The sequence below is a fragment of the Pezoporus wallicus genome, unplaced genomic scaffold (assembly GCF_028554395.1).
Source record: "Pezoporus wallicus isolate ANWC-B61680 ecotype Strahan unplaced genomic scaffold, APGP_CSIRO_Pwel_v1 contig_7985, whole genome shotgun sequence".
NCBI classification, from domain to species: Eukaryota; Metazoa; Chordata; class Aves; order Psittaciformes; family Psittacidae; genus Pezoporus; species Pezoporus wallicus.
The window spans coordinates 179,144-202,616 of NW_026636538.1; positions in this window are offsets into that span (position 1 = coordinate 179,144).

The following is a 23,473-nucleotide window of genomic DNA, read 5'->3' on the forward strand; positions in this document are numbered from 1 at the left end:
TTGCAGGACAAATAGAACTTAGAGCACAGTATCTCTACCTCATATTTGACATCACTGAGAATCTAAATCTCTCTGTTTTACCATTAAAATATGGTATCTGTGGGTTTGCTGACTTGAAACAAGGCTGTGTAGTGAAACAAATATACTGGAAGTGTCCCATCCCTGGAAGTGTTCAAGGCCAGGTTGGAAGAGATGGAGCAACGTGGTCTAGTGGAAGGTGTCCCAGACCATGGCAGGGGGTTAGAACTAGATGATCTCTAAGGTCCCTTCCAATCCCAATCGTTCTATGATTCTGTGATTCTATGATTCTCTGAAATCATATTGTTGCACAATTACTTACTAGTCATGTTTTCCTAAGATTGTTGGTGCTCTCTTGTGAGCAGACAGCTATGACCTGTCATCAGCAGGGCTGCCTGGCTTCAGGTGGAGCTGTGTGCCAGGGCTGGCCTCCACTCCCCAGCGTGCCAAAGAGCCCTGCTGTTTGTTAACAAACTCTGAGGAGCCCCTTTGCAGGCCAAGGGCTTGGTGGCTGGTCTTGGCCACCAGCCGAGCACCATGGTGCTGGGGCTGGGCAGGCAGCCATTGGCCTGGCTGCCATACCCCTCTGGGTGTCCCAGCTCACCTGGGTGGCAGCGGGAGGCAGGGAAATCACTCAACACCGGGCTCTGTTGCGCTTTGTCTCCCTTTCTTCTCTTTCTGCTTTGTACGCTGCAGTGGAGAGGTGGCTGGTGCTGAACTTTTTACCTTGGAGGCTGAGCATTTTGTGTGAAACAGAAAATGGCCATTAAAATGATTTGTGAAATAAATACTACCGCTAGGGCAGGTGTTGGACCTGTAAACAGTTAATTGACAGAGCTCCACTGTTTCTTTTGAGACGTCTGCCAGCTAATATTATCTGATAGCAGCTCATTCAGTTGATGAATCTGTCATTTTGCAATTCAGCTACCAGAACGCGTGCTGGGTCAATCAGCCATTGCATGCCTGTATTTAGAAGAGCTTCTCAGTCTGCAATAACTCATGGTACAATGCAATTAATATTTTACAATCACCCTGACAAGAAAGAAACTTAGAGTAGATAAATCGAAACATGTTAGTTTTCTTTGCCTTTGAGACTCATGTAAAGTTGGTTTTAAGTCATGGTAAGGGTAATAAAAGCCCAGTCCAGCCCAAGGGTCAGAAAACAGCAAAAGACAGGGCACATTTTTCAGAGGAGATTTAGCCAATACTTGTTTGTAGAAACTTGGTGAAATCATATTTCAGTTCAACAGTTTTCATCTGGCTTATGCTTTAATAATTATTGCAGGAGTTTTTTTCAGGTAAACCATTCATGCTGTAAAAGACATACCTGATACTCAAAAGTGCATCCACAATTAATGATGAGAAGAAATAGGGGAATATGTTTGAAATTGGCAGTATTCACTCCTACTTCTGTACTGTTCTGCGTTTTGAGCTATTCAAATTAAGACTGTTTTGTAACTGAAATGTGACAATACGTGTGAGGTGGTCCATGGAATACTGCTTTTTCTATTGATCACATTTAAGTAGATCTTAACATCCTCGATAATAATTTCGGCTATATTTAGTATTTTCATTGTTGGGTAGAACAAAAGATAACTTGTACCTCATGAGAGCACATTCACTCAACAAGCCTAGAAAGAAACCATGGCTTTTGAATGAGAAGTTATCTATGTAAGGCAAAGAAAAAGAAAAAAGAGAGAAATGCATTGTTTTAGGAAAGCATTAACATCCAATAGTTTGTGGTGAAACTGCATTTGAGTCGTAATCTTTTAAAAAAGCCCCTGCTAAAGCAGATAACTCATTTTCTGTGTAGTCGGGCTGCTCAGGTTACCCCCTTGATGTTTTGGGCCGTGGGGACCCTCCTTCAGGACTTTGTTGTTCTTGGTGGCCACAGCCATGGGGCCGCAGATGAATAGGATGGAGTGGCAGGAGGGTAAATGTGAGAGCTTTGTGTTTTCAGACAGTTCTTTTGCTTCTAGGAAAGTTAATTAGGAAGTGAAACCTTAAGCAGTTGACAGTGTGCATTGTTGGCTGCTAGTGCTCTGTGACAAATACCACTGAAAGGTACTTCACTTTCTTTTGTAAACAGAAAGGTAAGGAATTTGCACAAAAATGTATTGGTGAAGATCTGCTTTTCATCATGGTCTAACCACATAGTAAACAACAGAAATAACTTGTTTTAATAAAGTATGGTGTTGAAACATTTATCAGCAAGCTCTTTCTCTCCATTTCAAAGGTATGTTTAGGTAAGAGGAACTGTTGTCTTGAAGAAACCCAATCTGAAATTTTGTTATAACATTTTCTTCAGGTCAAGGTCAGGAAACTTAAGGAAAAGTTTGACTTTTGGGCCATCATACAATTATGCCTGAGCTGATTAATACAGTATGCTGAAACAGCCATCTAAGAATTTTTTAGTATTTCAAATGTATTCCAAGTAGTAGTTACTCATATAAAATTATTCAAGTAGTCACATTATAAAAAGCATGACTTCATTTTTATTGTCATTTTTTGCATGCAGCCATGCACAGTTATGAGGCAATAATATTTTAATTTTTTTATAGAACAATAAAAATATTAACATACCTTTCTCTTATGGGCTAGGTTCCCTTGAGTATCACAAATATAAGTCCCTAGAGAATTAATAAGCTAGGACTGGGGACTTCAGAGTTGAAGCCTGTTAAAACAGTTCTGTGTAGTACTTCAATTGAAATGGACTTCAGTGCTGTACTTGTGAAACCAAACTCCACACCCAGTGTGGAGGTAGCTTAAACACACAGTAGATGCCCAATGGCTTAGACACACAGTAGTTGCCCATTTCAGAGTAAAGGTAGCTGGGTTTTGCCCCAGCACTTCCAACTTCTGCAGATGGAGCAGCTCAGCACACTTCTCCTCTCAAAGGCTCTCATAGCATGGACAATACAGATTAACACAGCAGAATATTAATTATATGAAGACTAGATAATGGGTATGGCATTTGTGGAAGTAAGATTTGCAGCTCACCAAATGATTTGCAGCTCACCGAGTAGTCACCTCAGATGGCTACTCTGAGGGACTGGAAAACAGGGAGGATGGAATGTCATTGAGACCTGCATGTTCACAAAACACACATGCAGGCTGGTGCTCAGCCTCATACAGGGAATGGCACAAAGGATGTTTTCCAAGCAAGGCCCAGGCTCTTTGCATCCTCTGTCTCCCTGGACTGCCCAGGTTGGACAGCTGTGGCTGTTCAGAGATCTCCAGTCTCTGCAGCTCACTTCTTATCCATGCTGTCCCCTTGCTCACGTTCATTAATCTCAGTTCCTGTGGTAATGCCACAGTTTCCTCAGCCATGAAGATATTTTACAAAGGCTTTTCCTTTTGTCAGTTTTCCCTACAGAAAGGGAGAATTTAGCTCTCTGTTTACACATTCCCATGAAGTGATGCTGTATCTCTTTTTACAAGGCTGTGTAATGCCATATAGATTTAGACCACAGAGTGAGCTATTTATGAAGATTTACAGACTATTTTAAATATCAAATTATTCAGAAACTTCCACAATTTTTCCATTAGAAATTCCCCAAATATTCTTAGACTAAGGCTTTTTGGGGGAGTTGCTTTAAAAAGTGGAGTAGGAGGATTTTTAGAACTCCTTAGTACTGGCCAAATTTCTTCTTACTTCTAAATGTTCTTCAAAACACAGCACTGCACCAGCTACCATGAAGCAGAAACATGACTGCTACTGCTGAACCCAGGACAAGAACACAACTCCAACACACTGTAAAAATTCCAGTGATTTAGTAATAATTATATTGTATAGGATAACTATGGGATAATAGTGCTTGAGTAAGGTGAGCTGAGTAACATAAGCACTTGAGTAAGGTTAGGTTACTATTATACATCAGAATTGCTCTTCAGGAACTTTAAATGATGCCAGAACCAGGTGAAATAGGGCTGAACTTAACTTGTCTGTGGCTCTTCCTGCTGCATGACTATAGGTGAGCACGGGGAGGGATAGAATAAGGCTGGACTGCAGGGACATATGTCTTGCCCCTGCCTGAGGGCCCATTTGTGTCAGGGAGGATTCCACCCTTATCAACCCCATTGTGAGCTCATTCCTCATTTCTTGAGCAGAGAGGAATGTTTATTCAGCTGACACTGTTTCTGGGAAAGAGGTTAGAAGGAGAAACCACTGCATGACAGTCTTCCTCCTTATCGTCTATAGTGGTGATGTATCCGTGCAACATGTGCAGTGTGGGAAGGGTTGGGGAAGGATGGCCAGCTAGACAAGGGGCAGACCCAGGAAGACAAAGTATTTGAAAGCACAGGGGATTACTATCCCATTTCTTTCTATGTACAGCAATATTCAGAAGAACTTAGCCTACCAACCTTAATCAAAATAGCCTTTTTCACATGAGCAGCTGATTAACCCCCAAAGGCTCCATCTTTCAGTGATTTTAAGCAAATTCAAATAATATGTGGAGTATGCAGTGCAGATTTACACCAGAGTACATATTAATAGTGGTGTCACTGGATGGGGAAGGGCTGGAAGCAAACCATGCTGGTGGCTGTCCCTAATCCAGCACCAGACTGACAGGGAGATGCTGAAAGCATGCTCCTAGGACTGCCTTCCTAGTCGCACACAACTTTGTGTGGGAGCAAGCACATTTAAAAGGGTGTGATTAAATTCACAGGAGAGGTGTACAAGGCACGGTGCAATCTGAGAAACAGCCCCTCATCTGATTTCTCCTGGGGACTGTTTTTCCCTTCACAACGTCAGACCTCCTTGCTATGCCTCCTGATCCTGTGTGGTGGGTGTCTCTGTGAACGGATTGGTGGCCTTCGGCTGCATCTCCTTATGGAAATTACTTTGACCTTTATTTTCATTTGTTGGCCTGACTGCTATCCTGTCCCTGAAGTGGAGTGTGGTTACACCTTTCTGCTTGAGCGGGCATGTTTAGTTTAAAGCCAGAAGAAATTAGAACTGCTCAGCTTTCTAGAAATAACTTTTCTTCTCTCTTTATCACCTGCAGAATGCCTGGAGAGTTTCAAACTAATAACAAGATTATGTAAGGGAATAGGAAATAAAAACATACATATATTTTATTTCTGCAGAAACACCCTTGTTGCTTTTACTCTTCCAGCACAGTAAATGAGCCTTCTATGTACTTTAGCACTACAAAGCATTTCTAAGATACTTCTGGTAAACACCAATACCATATCTACCCTTCAAAACCTCAGCCTTCAGGAATGCGTATGCTGTATAGGTGGGACAAAAAGGCAGGTTCAACATTTTAAGCAATCAGTTTGATTCTGGTCACAGCAATTACTCTTTCTGTTACCAGGAGTAAAATTTACAATCAGGAAATCAGAGTCAAACCTATTCCCAGATAATGCAGCATAAGCACCACGTAAATTAGATCACCCCCCTGGAAAAGCTGCTTCCTCTCGTTTGCCTGAGCAGAGCTGGGCAGCCTCCGCAGGCTGCACGGAAGTGTGCAGCACGCTCAGCCCCGACCCACGGGCAAGTGGAGGGAGCAGGGTTGTGGTTAGGACCACACTGCTGTGCCAGGGAGGATCCTGCTGTGTCCTCACCCCTCTCCTTGCCCACCCCATGCACTGCTTCCATGACTGGCTTCCCAACCCAGCTCGCAAACAAGGGCTGGAAAAGAGGACAGCTTTCCCCCATGCAGGAGAGCTGTCCCAGCCATGGGTCAGCCAGTGCTTCTGCAAGTGGAGGGTAGGAAGAGAATTCTGAGGATGCAGCATGAGAGGGACTGGTTTCAGTCCTACATGCACCCTTGGCTGCTTCCCACCCTCTACATAACACCAGTGGTGGTGCTATGAAACAGACACAGGCCTGAAGGAAAGGGTTGTTTTTGCTACTTGGGCCAGTTCAGTGAGTGAAATGCTGGTGAATTGGTTCAAGGAGGGGACAACGGGGACTTATCAAACTGTGGTTGATGCAGACTCTCATGGGCTGTGTAACCTCTAAATGCTGGTGCTTTGCCCCAGGAAGAGGGATGCTGCTTGGTTTGTCTGCCAAGGGTGAGCAACAAGGATCATGAGCAGCTCATCTGGACATTTATGAGACTTTGCTTGAGGTCTGTCTTGATATTCCAACTACAAATATGGGGAAAACCTCCTAAATTGCTTGGTCTGGACAATTGGTCCTTCACAGTTGCACTCACCAGTTTAAGCAGATGGACTTAAAGAAACCAAAACCATTGGAATGGGATACTTGAGCCATTCCAGACAGCTTCTCTTGTTCTCCTGCAGTTGTCAACCATGTGCTCCTACCTGTCCAAAAGTAAAACAGTGTTAACATCCACCTCTCTTCCAAGTGGACTTTGCTTTGCAGTGTGGAATCACAGGGCTCCAAGGTCTAAAGCCTGGGCAAGAACATGGCCAGAGCCTGGAAGGTCCAACATCTAGTGGCCCCATGCATACTCCTCAGCCCTCACCAGGGGTCTGTCCTTCAATGGGTAACAGAAATGTGCTGCATTCTAGATATCTGAGTTGTTCTTGTGAATCCAAAACACAAGGCACAAAATATGTGAATAAGCATTCCTGCTTATAGTTTGGAGCAGCAGCGGAATGAAGGAGTAGAGCAGCAATCACGCTAGCGCAATCAGACCTGGGAGCTGCTCTCGGGGCAGTACACAAGCCTGGCTCTCTCTGAGCCCTCTCCTGTCCCTCCTGTAGATGGAGAGAAAGAGAAACAGCAGCCGGCCGTGATGGAGGAGCAGAGGCACCTGCCCTCCTCCCCACTCTCCTTCTACCACCCTGGAGCAGCATATCAGTCCCAGCTGCATTTCTCCCCTTTTCTGTCATCTCCTCTTCAAGGGATATCCCACTAACTTCATGTCTTTGCCTTCACATCTGTCTTTTTTTTTCTTTTCAGGAGTGGGGCATTGACAGTTTTTCTTTTTCTTCCCATGGTTCTGCTGGAAATGGCTGAGGAAAACAGTGACCAGCCAATTTATGTGACACTCTCTCAGATAAATGAATGAGAAAGTGGGACTTCTGAGGCTGGTCTGGACAATGTAATTAAAATGATCCTTGTGTGGCAGTTGTAAGTTGACCCTTGGCAAACAACCTGGCTGGTCAGATCAGGTTTTGGAAAGGGCTTTCTCATTTCTTGATACGGGTGATTCTGCATTTTAGTGATTCTATAAATTTCTTTTTTCAGAGAATTCTAGTGGTCTTATTTATAAAATAGCACAGCTTTTGAGACACCTACTTCATCGTCTTTCCCTGAATTACCTTCTTCTACAAATAGTTCAGAATCAGAATTCCTTTCCTAGGGAGTTAAAAAAAAAAGAAAAAAGAAAATAGATCTCATTTCAGTTGACAAGAATCAGTAAACTGGTTCCCAGATCTGCAAATGTTTCCTTCTGGTAATACATAATCCTCCCTGACTACATTCATTTAATTCTTCAAGCCCACTCTGCACTTCAGTGTGTTCTCAGGTTTCTACCTCTTCATAGTACATTTTTAACACATAGAAATAATGTCTGAAAGCTAATTACATTAAACAACTTCGAGGTGATTTCAAACATAGTTGGTCTTGTAGAAAAAATTGTGTCTAACTTTAAAAATATTTTCTGTTAACAATTATACAATTATAAAAGGAGCGTCAAAAATATTTCTGCTCTGCTGAGCAGGATTTTGCCTTTAAAAAAATAATATTATCATTAACTGTATTTTTCATAGCAGCACAAAAAGAACCAGTAGAGTCTTGGTGTGCCGAGTCTCCCCATCCTTCCCTCTCTCCCCTTCCCTTCCCTTGTTACTGCCAAGACATGATACAGGGGCTCTGGGATTTCCCTGGCATGCTCCCTGTCTTGGATAGGTCATATCAGGGAGAAGGATTGGCCTGACCAAGGGCAGGTGAGTTTGTGCAAGAGAAAGCATGGGGACAAGCTCCCTCTCCTCTTCCTTGTACAGGCACACAACTCACATCATTGCTGACCTACAAGATTTGTACAAGATGGATTCAAGACTGCATGGAGCCCTTCGATATGCAGATGTTGGCAACACACTGCAAAGTGTAAAGCCTCTGAACTGGGGGGAATGGATGGGGAGGGGGATGTGTCTTGTCCATTTCTATCCTGTAGTATAAGATACTGCTGCGAGGGAGAGGAAAGAAAAATCTCAACTGTAAGAGTACAAGGCATCTCCCAAAAGCAGTGGGAAATGCTGTTTTTTCTGTTCATTGCATATGTGTCAGAAACTTTAATGTGATTTTAGATATTTTTTTTCTCGAACACTTATAATGGCATGGCTTTCTACATCTATCTTCTGTTCATTTCATTTTTGGATATGTTTTATATGTGGTTATGTTCAATATTCTCCACTGAGAATGAAGTTTATTTTCATGCTTAGAGGTCTGTACATCTTGTCTCAGTAAAGGAAATCTGGTATGATATTTGCACATGACAAGACCTAATTTGTTCTTGTGTTTTGAAATTAATCATTGATACAGTAGGTTAAAAAACACAACTTGAGATCATGGAGAGATGTGTGGGAAGCATATCTGGCTTAGGTATAACTTTGGAAGAATGTGAGAATTCATATTTATTAAGACAAAATATAATAAATTTGCAATGTAAAATACAAATCCAAGTAGGCCAGATGATAAAGATGCTTTAATGCAATGCATGCAGCTGCTCCACTCTGCTATTTCCAGGCCTTTTCTATCTGATATGTTTACTTCCCCTTAATACCTGCAGGACATATTTATTGGGACCAAAATTTTCCCTAGTTGTTTGCAGCATGACTTTCTAGTCCAAGCAAAAGCTCATTTCTTTGAACTGTTCTAACAAGAGCGAAAAGCACTGCAAATACTAAATTAAAACCTATATAAGCACTCTGCAAAGCAAATTCACTGGGTATCTGCTTCCTGGGAAGACTAAGAAGGGAAGAAGTAAAGAATAGTATGTGATGTGTAAGTACTGCTTGCCTGAAGCGGCTGTGCATTTCTGCAAGGCTTGGGGTGAAACCAGGGGCTGCTGAGGAGCAAGAACCCCAAATGACAGATGGATTTGTGTCAGTGGAAAAGCAAGACAGTGAGGAGGAGGTCAGAAATGTGGAAGGTAAAGTCAGGTGGTAACTGAACTTTTTGACTTCAGCAGTAGTTGTTCCTGTCCTGCATAGGGCCATCAGGCCCCAGGTTACAGACATTTCAGAAAACAAAGCCAGTTGTTGAGGGAATATACGTGCAATATTAAAAGTTGCTCTGGAGCCTGTTACCCAGGCACGTGAAGACAATTTTTGTGTATGAGTTAGCAGGTGAACAACCCTGCTTATTCAGACAAACAGCAATAAATATAATGTGGCAGAAACAGGGAGACCTTCATGGGTACTCTTCTAAAGCAAAAATGAGAGGCTGGGGGCATGTCCTCCTCAGACAGTTATACAGAGAGGAGATGTTACTCTTTTGTAGGGTTACTTGATGGGGATGTCTCCTTTGCAATGCACTAACCCCTGGCACTTATCTTTGCCCCACCTCAGCAAGGGGGAATGGAGGGGAAAGAAAGGTCCTGTCCTGAAAATATAAAAATGGATAGGTTTGGCTGTCCTGTGTGCCATTTGCAAATGCCAAGACAAACACGCATCGTGACAACTTCCTTTGGAGCAGCAAAACAAAGATGAGTGATGTGGTAGTATCTGGCCAGCTCTAGCATGGTTGGTGACCATACTGTTCCTGGGAAAATGTGTTATATTTTAATTAGTGCAGTAAGGACAAAAACAACACACTGCACTTTGCACAATATGCTGCACTTTGTTTTAATAACACCCGCCAAATTTCACACCAGGAAGAACATCCTTTTCGTAAAAGCAGGAGGCCCAGATATTGACCCTTAACAATTAAATACTCTCTGTGAAGCACAGAGTGCAAGTGAATTAGTTTAGTTTATTAGAACAGCTTCAGTGGAGAATGGAGAGGGAATATGATAAGACACTGGACTTAAGCAGGGGTCAGGGCACAGGTATGCAGAGCTTTGAACGTGAAAATGGAAAGCACCAAAGTAATGTGATATCCCTCAGATGAGAATATCTGCAGGTCAGCAGAAATTTCATCCGTCTGTGGCCATTGTGCCCCTGTCACAGGCTTGGAGTCACTGTGTGAGCAAATGAACTTGGGGGAGCAGCCCCAGCTACTGCCTGTATCAAGTGTGTTTCTGATACCCTTATGCTAACAAGGCACAAGTGATTTGGGCATGTTCTTATGGCAATCCAAGCTGTAACACACACAGCTCTGGCTGTTTTACTCCCAGCTCACATTGGTATGGGTCTCCATGTCTCAGCCCTTCCTTGTGTTGCCTCCACAAGGCACAGGGACCATGATCCACCTTCCATACTAGCTTCCTGAGGTGTGAAATTCTTAAGCAGCCAGTTTCAGGATGACATCTTCAAATCCTCAATCTTTTGTTAGAGGGGTTTTGCTTTGTTTCCCCCCCCCCCCCCCCCCACCCCATAGATCTGTATATTGTGTGGAACAAAAACACAGATCAGATTCACATGGTTCCAGGAATGTTTTTGCAAGTTTTGGCCAGGACTCTTGATCTAGTGACTGTGTGGCATAACACATCGTTGAGCTTTTTGGGTGTGGGAACACATGCCGAGACAATCTTGTGGCTGAAATGCTTTAACCTGCATATATGTGCCATGGATGGACCTGCCAGGTGTACTTTGTGAGGAAGAGGGAATAAGATTAACCACTCCCCAGGGGTACTGATAGGATTTTTGCCATGTACTTTGCTAAGGGCAAGTTGAGCCTGTGCTTCATGAACCCTTTTATTAGACAGATTTGAATGAACAGATCAAATATTGGACATTCTTTCGAACCGCTGCTATCTTCTGCAGTCAATGGATTCATAAAGTCATTTCAGATCATTAATATGACCTGCTCATTTCTGAGATGACTGCAAACCAGAAAGTATGCAATTTCCTAGCTGTTGAAGGGCTGCGTACAGCTTGTTACATATAGCACTGTCTCTTGTTTATTTTTGTGGAATGAGATGAGAGGGAAAGGTTAGGAGACAGGAAAGAGCACTTATCTTCTTGAAAATAAAATATCCATAACAGAGAGAATTAAGTTAGAGCATCTCAGGTTAGTATGGTGTCAATGCTGTCTATCATCTGTATGCATATGCAGTTCCTAATTCCATTTCAGATTTACTGTTTTCTAATCCACATGTTTACCTGTACTTGACTTCCCATAAAACACATCTGTATTGTCTCATGTCTTTCCCAAGCTCTCTTCTGCTCTGCCTCTGGTTCTTTTTACTGATACAAAAAGTGGGAAAGGAAGAATTTTTTATTGTCTGATTTGTTTTTTTTTCATTCAAATAGCAATGGAATTGTCTGAATACAATTGCTCAAAATTGCAACCTAAGTAAAATTGTCTTAATTAAAAAGAAAAAGCTGGGGGGAACAAAGAGGTGCTGTAGAGAAGCAACTGAATATAGCATGGTCTAAGGAGAGGACACACATCACTATCGTTTCTGCAAAACTCCACAACATCCAGCACACTTACTGAAGGGTGGGGAGAAAGCAGATCTGTGTTTTTGAGCTGATACTTAAGTATTCATATGGATTTTGTTTAGATTGGCAGCAACACTTAAATGAACAGTTTTGTGAAGAAATAGACACTAAAGATAATGTTATTCCTGTCGTTTCCATGGCAATGGACATGCCTGATGGAATATATCCATCACGTGTGCTCTGTAACCATCTGGTTTCACAGTCCTCAATTCAGACACTCTAGGAATGAAATGTAGGTAAACTTTAATCAGGTTTGTAATTACTGTTGTCCTTACAGAAATTATTTAACATGATTTTTCAGCTGCCTCGACATAAAGCCCAAAGGTCTTTTTAGGGTTTTATTGCCACTTTCAAGGAACAGTTTAAGAATTGTTATTGTACTTTAGCTACAGATGCCACTGTTTCTTCTTGGTTTCTGAAACTGTGTTATAATGACATCACATTAAGATTTTTTTTTCCAGGCTCCAAAAAGGTCACAGTTATTTTTTCCAAATGGCTCTGTCAAGCATAAAAATTAACCATACTTTGAGCTGAATTTTCTGTATTTGTAATGTATGTTTATGTTAGAGTTTCTGTCAAAACAGGGATTAAAGATAAATGTAGCTAATTAAAAGAACATTTGCTTAGAGCTCCTGGTAATAGATACCTCATTGTGGGGTCTTGAGGTAAAGCTTACTTTAACAACTGATTCAGTTTATGGGATTGTGTTTGAACATTATAGAAGGCTATTTCAATTTTCCAAATCATGCATATTAGGCTGAGAACAATCAAGTTAAGTCTATAAGCAAATTGCAGAAGAGAAGTCAGGGTGTACATGTGAAATGTTCTTGTCGGCTCTACTTCCTACACTTCATCATTTCGAATAATGCTTTCCAGCAGTAAGTGAAAACTGGTTTTACAGAAGGGGAAAAAAGTCTGTCTGGCACTGGATGAGTCAGTAAGTTGCAAACTGTAGTGTAAGGTAAAGAAAAAAATTTAAAAAGATCCCATATCAAATTAGGTAATTGTTTCTTTTTATCTTACTTGATTTTACTAAACAGCTGTGCCCACAACATTAATTTCATTGCACATGACATCTGTGTTATCCTACAGGCTCCTATGCTGGGGAAAAGGTCAATGCCAACTGCAATTGCATCAAGTTTCCACAAACTTTCAATGGCTAATAATATTTTGTGGTTTATAAAAATCAAGTAAAATAATAATGTATTTGTGTAGCACCTTTCATATTAAGGGATTTCAAAGAGAACTACAAACTGTAGGCCCAATCCTTTAGTTCCTATATAAACAAAACTCCCATTGATTTCAGCAAACTTATGCCAGAATAAAGAGGACAGAGGAAAGCTGTCAGGATTTGGCTCTATATACTGCATGCAGCAATCACTTCATCCACTAATAAAGTTCAGTCACTTTTTGGATGGGACTTGGCAGTTGTTTAATGTGAGTGATCTTGAGCTGACTCAGTTTAAATGGAAGGATAAACAAAAAAATAGTTCTCTAATTAAGATTTCATATTTCAATTGAGTAAACTGATAAACTGAGAGAACTAGTTAGGAAAGACAGCTGGGGCTGAGTTGCTCAGGATCTTCAAAATGGAGAAGGTTGGGAATCACTTTCAGGTTTAGATGCTGAGGAATATATCAAAGTATTACAAGCAACAGGTATAAGTATGGAGGGACATGTTTCAGACCTGGGAGAGAGAATTACCATCTTGGGAAGAATATTGGAAATAAATAGGGAGCCTACAGGAGCTGAAAAGAAGACTGCTCCACCAGGAAATCCTTGATGTAAAAGTCAAAAAGAGTGAGAATAAAATGAGAACTGACAGATGTCAGACTGAGTTTGGCCTAGCAAGGAATATCAAAAGAAACCCCAGGGTTTGACCACTGAAGGTAAAGAGAAGTGGGACTTCTGTGCACAGTAAAATACAAATAATAATTTGGCAAAGGTAGCTCATATTGACCTGTTGTTTACATTTAGTTAAAATGGGCAACCTCTACTTGTCAGAACAAGTGGAATCAGGAGAGGCATTGTAAAGTAGGTAACAGGAGACATGAAGGTGGACAACAGCAGTGCCTGTGGAAAGGGATCAGACTAGACTGGCTACCAATACTGATATTATTCAATACCTTCTCAGTGACTTAATGAAAATAAGAATAGGATCCTGACAAAATCTACTTATGCTGGGTTTGGAGGCACTGCCAATACACATCCTTTGGAAAGAGCAGAGTCTAAAAGCCCAAATGAGAAAGGGATAAAATATAATAATAAAATGCATTAAAAATTCTTCCAGAAGCTCAGAGCTCACCCATTCATGAAAAAGTTGAGAAACACCCTCTTGTTGATCAAGGGCTGACTGAGAGCCATCCATGTGATGTAACCATGAAAAGACAAACACAGTCCCAGAATTTGTCATTGAAATTATTGCCAGAGAAAGAGTTGTTTAAGCTAAATTAAAATATTTTCACACATAAACTGAGAAGAAAAAAGTTTAAGCTAGAAATTAGAAGGTAGGTCCTTATTGTTAGAACAAGTGGATTTTGGAATATTCTCCCATTGAGTAACAGAGGCCAAAACCCAATATCTTTCATGTCAGAGCTTGAAGAGTGCATGAAAGAAATTAGAAAACGTGTTTGTTTGCAGTAACAGGGGAATCAACTTAATGGCCCAGAAAGTTCCTCAGAGCCCTGTGTTCTGATATCCTCCACAGCAAACACTGTTGCTGTATAAGAGATTTGAGCAGAAATTAAGTGCAGTCCTGTTGAAATTGAAGTGGGAATTTAAGTTCCTCGAGAGTAATTAGCTTTGCTGTGTGTGGTCAGGACATGGAAGAGGCATTTAATGGCTGTGAATATCAGTGGGTCTTTGAGTCGTGGAGGATCTTTTAAGTTATTGGGAAATTCATGTACTAATATTCACTGAAGTTCAAGGGATATGTCCTTTTGAACAGCACCTATTAATAAAGTGTTGCAATACTGGCTTAGCATTCACTTAGGTGACAACTGCTGATGTCTGACTGTCCCTGGCTGTCTCCTGGATGTGAACGAACCAGAAAATAACACAGTTTGTCTTTCATTTAGCAATGGAAAATGTCCTGTTTGTAGAGATACCTTTGAAAGCACAGACTACTACCAAATAATCCAGTCATTAGAATTAAAGAGACATGCAACAACATGGCTTTCACACAACAGGATACCAAATATAGCAAAGTAAGGGTTATCAAGCTCCTTTTCCCTCAATACAGACACACTTTTGAGCAAAATGTGCCCATTAAATTGAAGAAAGTTTTTAATCTTTTGTCTTAATATCTGTTTTAGTATGCAACCTAAACTGTGCTCAGGGAGAGCTATCACTCTATGAAACATCTTGAATGTAGGCAGAATTTTTTTGCCAGCACCAATACTGCGTGGCTTATGAAATCTGTTGAGAATTGTTGTCTAACAAGATTATAACATGAAGCACTCACTGATAGGGCTCTTTTTCTAGACTACTAAAAACGTTAAGAATTAATTATGTTAGAGGCATGCCATTAATTGTGGTGTAATTTTCACCATATGTATACTATTTAACTGCACATTTTGTCACAGTGCAATTATAGGAAATGTTTTTCCAAGATTCCTCTCTGTCTATATATACACTGTGGTTGCTCTAATTATTTTCCCCAGTGATAATGTACAACATTCCCAGGGTCCTGTCTTATAAAATATTTGCTGATAGACAGGATACATAAAGAGTAGTATAGCGTAATTTTCTCCCAGTTTTATACTTAGTTGAGAAAGCAGCTTGAAAAAGTTGTACAGTCTGCACACATATATTTGTCTCTGCCTTTTCATTTGCATCAGACACATGTCCGGTATTTTGTTTTCAGTGCTATGATGCTCTAAGTCTTTGAGGACACTAAAACAACTGAGTGAAATTAACCCTGGAAAAATATATAATAATTTGCCTCAAAATGGCCATTGCTATTCAAAGTATTCTGTGCAGTGTGGTTCTTCTCTGAATTTTCACCCACATTGTATATGCGGATGCAATAATGATGGGCATGCAATTAGTCAGCAGTTGGCAGACACTGCACAAGTCACTGCTCTACACTTAATCTCTTCCTGGAATCTTGGGAGAATAATATTTGCATTGGCTTATAACCAAAAATCATCTTAAATACAACTTGATTTTGTATATTTTACCCAATTGTATAATTGTATGGACAAAACGTGTATATATTAAATGGCATATGCTACATGGAATTTTCCCAAGTATAGTATTAACTGTTTTAAAAAACATTTCTCCTGACATATGGTAACATAATGTGGCCAGCACACCTGTCTGGCTGGATAGAAAAACTGCAGAAAAGAAATAAAAAATGACCTGATTCTCCTTTTACTTCCACCTGGCAAATCAAGAGAGATTTCACTGATGTCGTTATTCTTAGACCATTATAAGTTCAGTGTAAGTTGGAGAAGTATCCTGTCTCTCATCTTATCAAGGTAAGAGTAATCTTTTTCTGTTGCACCTACCCTTCCTCCCCACACAAAAAAAACCAAACCCTACACAAGTATGTGGGACACATTTTCTGAAACATGATCTTAGAAAAGCTGTAAGATTAAGAATTTCTAGCTATACTTTTACGTTGTTGAAAAATGAGACTTTGAATTTTAGTATAGTTACAGTTCGGAAAAAAATTTCACTCAAAAGCTTTGAAATAACAGGCAGGTACCCCATGTGTTAGATTAGACTCACTGACCAAACTCGTTGGGAGTTTAAATTCTGATCTCCCACCATGGTAAGCACCAAGTAAGTCAGAATTAGTCAGTCTTGCTGCTTGGGCTTTATGACACTCCATAGCACATCTGAATAAGATCCTTTTCTCATATTCAGTCCTCAGGTTTATCTTAAGTAGGTCCATCTAAGTATGCAGACAAATAAACTGTAATGTAATCGAGTCCGGGTGTACAATGAAAACAAAATTCAGAAGACTTGAGACCTGCATTACTGAAGGCCATGGAGACTTGGTCATTAGTTTTGGCTGGTTCGGGGTCAAGCCAATGCACAGGCTGTGTGGTTCATTCTCCTCCAGGTATGGATTTACCAAACATGGGGGAAGGCTCCATACATCAACACCATGCTCATATTCAGCCCATTTGCCAGTGCCCCATGGCTGTCTTTTTCACCCAGGAAACCAGTATGAGAGACCTAGCTATTCTGAGAGTATACAGTGGTTCCATGACTATCTAATCTAAGGCAAGTAGTGAGGGTTTTTTTTCAGTCTTCCTATCTATAGAATGGTTTCAAGGGTGGAATCATTCATATTCTTTAGAATTATTTGCTTTTATGAAATCAAATTGTAAGGGTTATAAAATTCCAATAAAATCTTATAACAACATGACATAAACATTTTCTGAGTGTATAAAGAAAATGTATGAAAATCAAGCATAATGGACTTTAGTTTTCTACAAAAATTGTGTATGTTAATTTAACTTCTAAATTCAGATTTTTTTATGTAAGTGTACTCATTTCAATGTATCTTGCTAGAAAGACAAGAGTAGCCAGGATCAACCCAGTGCTGTGGTGTTCTTAAGTGTCAGCATCTAGACACCACCAATAACAGCAGTTCATGGCTGTTCATAAAGTCTTATATTTTTTCTTATTTTCTTTTTCTTTATAAGTCTTAGATTCAGATATTAAAAGAATAAATTCAGATATTATCAGGTCATAAGAATTTGCTTTAAGCCACTGTACAGGAAGAATTCTAAATGTGAATAGAGCTAGGAAGGAGGACATTTAAACTAAGCTTCAAAAATATTTTCTAACTTTGAGGTCTTCAGAGGATTTTTCCCAGGAAAAACAGAATTGCTGAATCCTTGGGACTTTTCAAGTTAATCTAGATGAGACATTAGAAAGTACAGGAAACAATTGTTCATTGGCAGGAAAAGGGCAAGATGACTTTTTCTTTTCTAATGACTAATTCTATTATTTTAAGCAGTTCTGCCATCCAAAGGGCACAAAAACAGCAATCATAATTAGTTACAAGATAATGATACAGGCTCTGTTTTATTTCCTAGTGCATTGTCTCTAATTAATAGTAAAAAAAAATAGGAGGGGAGGGGATTGAGAAAGTGTTGCTTTAATGCTTTATTCATGAAGGACTGTGATGATGAGCTTCGTGAAGAGCATCGCCTGTGCTGCAGAGACAGATGTTTTCTGTGGCCCTGATTCAATAAAGAATCCTGTTCAGGAAAGCAGTTAAGCCAGAGAATATCCCAACAACCAGAGGATGAGAACATAACAAATTTTCAGTACTAAAAAGATCTGAAAATGTATGCTTTAATGTGACTTCTTTGACTGAAATTCAGCCTCCCTCAGATTACCCAGGGAGGAATAGAAACTAGGTTAACTGTGGGCCTGAATGGATGTACAAACTTTGATAGATCTGGTTTTTCCATTACCTATAAACTGCTCTGAGTCTCAGACTAACTTCAGATCAGATTATTCCAAGCTTGGCAATTATTTCTCCTCATCCAGTTCTAAGCCTCCAGCTTGTGGCTTCCCTGAGACAGAAAATCAGTGACGAAATGACATAGAATCATAGAATCGTTAGGGTTGGAAAGGACCTTAAGATCATCTAGTTCTAACCCCCGTGCCGTGGGCAGGGACACCTTATGCTAAACCATGTCACCCAAGGCCTCGTCCAACCTGGTCTTGAACACTGCCAGGGATGGAGCATTCACAACTTCCCTGGGCAACCCATTCCAGTGCCTCACCACCCTAACAGGAAAGAATTTCCTCCTTATATCCAACCTAAACTTCCCCTGTTTAAGTTTTAACCCATTACCCCTTGTCCTGTCACTACAGTCCCTAATGAAGAGTCCCTCACCAGCACCCTTATAAGCCCCCTTCAGATACTGGAAGGCTGCTACGAGGTCTGCACGCAGCCTTCTCTTCTCCAGGCTGAACAGCCCCAACTTCCTCAGCCTGTCTTCATGCGGGAGGTGCTCCTGTCCCCTGATCATCCTCATGGCCCTCCTCTGGACTTGTTCCAACAGTTCCATGTCCTTTTTATGTTGAGGACACCAGAACTGCACACAATACTCCAGGTGAGGTCTCACAAGAGCAGAGTAGAGGGGCAGGATCACCTCCTTCAACCTGCTGGTCATGCTCCTTTTGATGCAGCCCAGGATACAGTTGGCTTTCTGGGCTGCAAGCGCACACTGAAGCCGGCTCATGTTCATTTTCTCATCGACCAGCACCCCCAAGTCCTTCTCCGCAGGGCTGCTTTGAATCTCTTCTCTGCCCAACCTGTAGCTGTGCCTGGGATTGCTCCGACCCAGGTGTAGGACCTTGCACTTGGCATGGTTAAACTTCATGAGGTTGGCATCAGCCCACCTCACAAGTGTGTCAAGGTCCCTCTGGATGGCATTCCTTCCCTCCAGCGTATCAACCGAACCACACAGCTTGGTGTCATCGGCAAACTTGCTGAGGGCGCACTCAATCCCACTGTCCATGTTGCTGAGAAAGATGTTAAACAAGACCGGTCCCAACACCGATCCCTGAGGGACACCACTCGTTACTGGTCTGCAGCTGGACATTGAGCCATTGACCACAACTCTTTGTGTGCGGCCATCCAGCCAGTTCTTTATCCACCGAGTGGTCCATCCGTCAAATTGATGTTGCTCCAATTTAAAGACAAAGATGTCTTGTGGGACATGTGACAGCAGAGCTTCTTACTTTGTGTTGGCCCTTACGAGTCCAAAAGTAAGAGATGGATGACAAGACAGACTTCTGTAGTGTCATGATTGTTTCCAACTCCAGAAGCCATGTATGGTTCTATATATATAGCGATATAGATTTTATGAAAGGGATTATCATTTTTTTCTTTGCAGTTCTGAAGCTTTCAGCAGCGTTGCCGCAGGTAGAAAAGGGAAGGAATTCCCCTTCTAACAAGGTCAAAGCAGTTCTTCACAATGAACATTCCAGGAGGTTGTGCCACTGATTGAAAGACTTCATGAAACAGGTCTATAGCATAAGACTATGGCCAAGTGAGGAGCATGAAACAACCAAGAGTCAGGCCCCATGTATTTCTGAGTACCTGCTGCTTCTAGTGACTTCTTTGGAGGATGAAAGCACTCAGCACTAGATGGGTTCATGCCTTCTCCATAGCCTGCTCATTGCATTTTCATTCTTATCAATGTGGACCATCTAAAACATACAATAATTTGCCTTAAACACATCCCCATGCTACTTCTGTTGACCAGAGCTGATGCACTTACATCTGCCAAGCTGGAAACCTGCTGTCACTGGCCAGTCTTGATGACTGACCTCTGTTCTGGTATAAGCTCAGTTAGTTCATGCGGGGTCCATATGGCAATTTTCTCCCCCCCTTCCTTCTTCCCTTCTTCTGATTCTCTGAAGGTCTGGGATTTTGTATGTCTTTTGCAGTGTCTCCCCACGAGTATTTCACTTCTGTTGGCACTTTCTGTAGCAGTATTAATAATGACATTTCATTGGCATGGGGCCAGCTGTGAAAGTTTATGGAGTAATTTTGTAATAGAGCTGCAAGAGCTTAGCAAAAACCCAGCAGGTGAACAAGCTTTCTGCCTCACTCCTTTAAAATAAAAGCTCTCCCATTCTGCAAGCTTTGCAAAGCCTTTGCACCAGGGTTTCTTGGAGGCAAGATGTGCATATTTTAATGTGACAGGTCTAGGAACCAGCGCTCTCCTGTGGCACTCCCACCTCCAGCTGCAAGGCTGTACCCCTGGTCCCCATCCTGAGCCATGCTCAGTGCAAACACTGAATATGAAACTGCTGTTCTCCCCTTGCCCTCCACCTTCCAGCTGCACATTCCCACCCTGGTTCCCTGCTTGGAGCAATGATTTAATAAATATATCTACAATAATCATCAGTGCCTCTGTCTGCCCTCCCCCTCCCAGCTGCAGTTTCCCACCCTTATTTCTCTTCTGTGCCATGATTAGTACATATGTTTAAAATAAAAATCATCATCTCCTTCTCCCTTCCTCCTTCCAGCTGTGGATTCCTCCCCCCCTCCACCTTACCCAGATTTTCGGGCCTGGTTTGTAGGCATATTTCACAGAATTTAACCTCTGGCCATGCCTCCCCTTCCTGTTGTCTACTATTTCTCCATTGCAAATCCAAGAGTGGGCTTTCATAAGAAATCAGATCACAGACCTCAGTGGTTCTGACATGAAGACCATAAGTAACCTGAAAAGAGCAAAATGATTCCTCTTATTTGAATCCTTTTTCAGATAGTGTCTCTGCCATGAGGGGCAAGATGCTGGGCGATGAGGCTGTAAGCTGGACTGAGCTCCTCTGTGTAGGGAACAAAGGCTTTCCTGGTACTTCTTGGTTTGCCTGTATGATGAATCACAGTATGATGAGATAGCTGAGGCGGGCAGGCAGCAACTTCTGCTCCAGCCCTGTTCTCCAAGCAGTGTCAGCTGCAGCAGGTTGCTCAGAGTGGTGTCCAGTCAGGTTCGAGTACCTCCAAGACTGGATATTTCATGACCTCCCTGGGCAACCTGAAGCAGTGTTCAACTATGCTCATAGTATACCAGCTTTAGAGCACAAGTGTTATGAGGAATGGCTGAGGGAACTGGAGTTGTTTAGTCTGTAGAAGAGAAGGCTCAGAGGGGACCTTATTGCTCTCTATAACTACCTGAAAGGGTAATTGTAAAGAGTGATAATTGTAAAGGTGGCTGGTCTCTTGTCCCAAGTAACAAGCAAAAGGACAAGAGGTAACAGCCTCAAGCTGCAACAGGGGAGGTTTAGATTGGATATTAGAAAAAATTCTTTCACAGACAGTGTGATCAGGCATTGGAACAGGCTGTCCAGAGAAGTGGTGGAATCACCATTTCTGGAAGCGGTCAGAAACGAGCAGATGAAGCCCTTAGTGACATGGTTTAGTGGTGAACTCTGCAGTGCTCAGGTAACGGTTGGATGTGATGATCTTAAAGGTCTTTTCCAACCTAGCTGGTTCTATGATTCTATGATTCTAAAGCAGTTATTCTGAAGTTTAAACAGAATTTCCTGTATTTCATTTTATGTCTGTTGGCTCTACCACCTCCTAAGGGATTGAAGTGAGGTTGACAGGCCTGTAGTCCCAAGGTGAGGTTGAAGATAATGTTCTTATGTGATATTTGCTCTCTTTTAGTCCTCTGGATCCTCCCCCTATCCCCATCATCTTTTGGAGGTAATTGAGAATGTCCTTACCATAACACCAGCAACTCCCTCAGTATCCATGGATGCATCCCACTAGGTTACATGAACATGCGTATGTTCAAATTGTTTAAATCTTTGCTAACATGACCCATCTCTCTCAAGAGTAATTATTCTCTATTCCAGACTTTCCCATGGGTCACAAGGGCTTTGGACTCCTGAAGGATGGTCTTACCAATGAAGGCTAAGACAAAGAAGACATGAAATACCCCTGTCCTTTCCATGTCCTTTGTCATCAGGTCCCTTGCCTCACTCAGAAGTGGGCCCACAGTTTTCCAGTTTCTCCTTTTGCTGCTAATGTACCTGCAGAAGCCCTTCTTCAGGCTTCTGGGTGATTCCACTGTTTCCATACACATGGCAGCTCCCTCCCCATGACCTTCCAGCCTGTCTTTCATGAAGTGCAAAGCAGTGTGGCAGTGGTGGGAGCTATCCCACCACAGTTCTGTGATCCTACTGAGACTGTAGGCCAGCAACTGCATGCAGACCTCTAATTCCTCCTATTTGTTCCCCATGCTGCTTGCATTAGTGCAATGAATTAGTGCATTTCAGAGGCATCTATTCATGCTGATTCCCCAGAAGAGAAATAAGATCTTTACCCATAATGCTGTTCTTATTTATCTGTGTATGCTTGAGGTGGCCTCCCTTCAGTCCTGTTTTGTTGATTAAACTTCATCAGGTGGATCCCGTGTGTGATTATAGTGTTCCTTGATTGCCCCATGGTTGTAAAAAAATATCCCTGTTTTCAACACCAGCTGTGCAAATAGTTGTTGACCCACAGCATCTGTCCTCTTCCCTCTCAAGACCATGGCATATGGGAGTGGAGAGATATAAGGAGTTTCGTATTTGACAACAGTCCAAAATGAAGCATGTGGTATCTTATGAAAAGCCTTTTGAACCTGCTGCCCCAGAGAGTACTTTCTCCTCCTGAATTCACTCAAAGTACACATGCAAGCCAAGGGAGGGACTTTCTCTTCCCTATACATTGGGCTTTGCACAGACTCCAGAGGGTTGATGAGCTTTTGGACTAAACTTGGACCAATAAGAAAGGCTGAAAGCCAGAAAACCCTGTTCAGACTCTGCATCAGTAGCACCTCTGATTAATCCCTACCTGCTTTAACCTGAGAGATACTGACAGTGTGAGTTAAATCAAGCTCCTTGTGGTAGACACTGGGATGGTGCTCTGCATGATGCAGATGAGTGGGGCAGGCATAAAGGGACCTTTTGAGGGTGCAGCGATCACCACAAATAATACTGAGTCCACAGAAAGTAGCTTAGTTTTTTGGTCTAGATGTAACTGGAACATTTTGGAAAAGTCCCAGGGGCTACAGTATCTACAAATTGGATGAGGTATCTCATGCTAGCGCCTTTTGGGAGCAGTCCCACAGAATAAAGAGGAAAAGGCCATCACAATACAATGGTAGCAATATTATGGTATGACAATAATTGGCCTTGATGGTATGCTCCCAACCACACATAGTTCAAGTTCTTCATCCCTGCAGGTTATGTACTGTCATGTGTGATAGGCATCAGCTTTCAGATATGCTGGAAGCACGATGCCTGGACCACAGAGTGGTACCCCTACTGTGTCACATGGAACAGACCACCAGCTCTGCTGACTTTTCCGGGACTGGGACCACCATCTCCTTGCCCACTTCAGAGTGGTCAGCACTGCTAATGATGAAAATCCAAGGTTGTTTGCAGG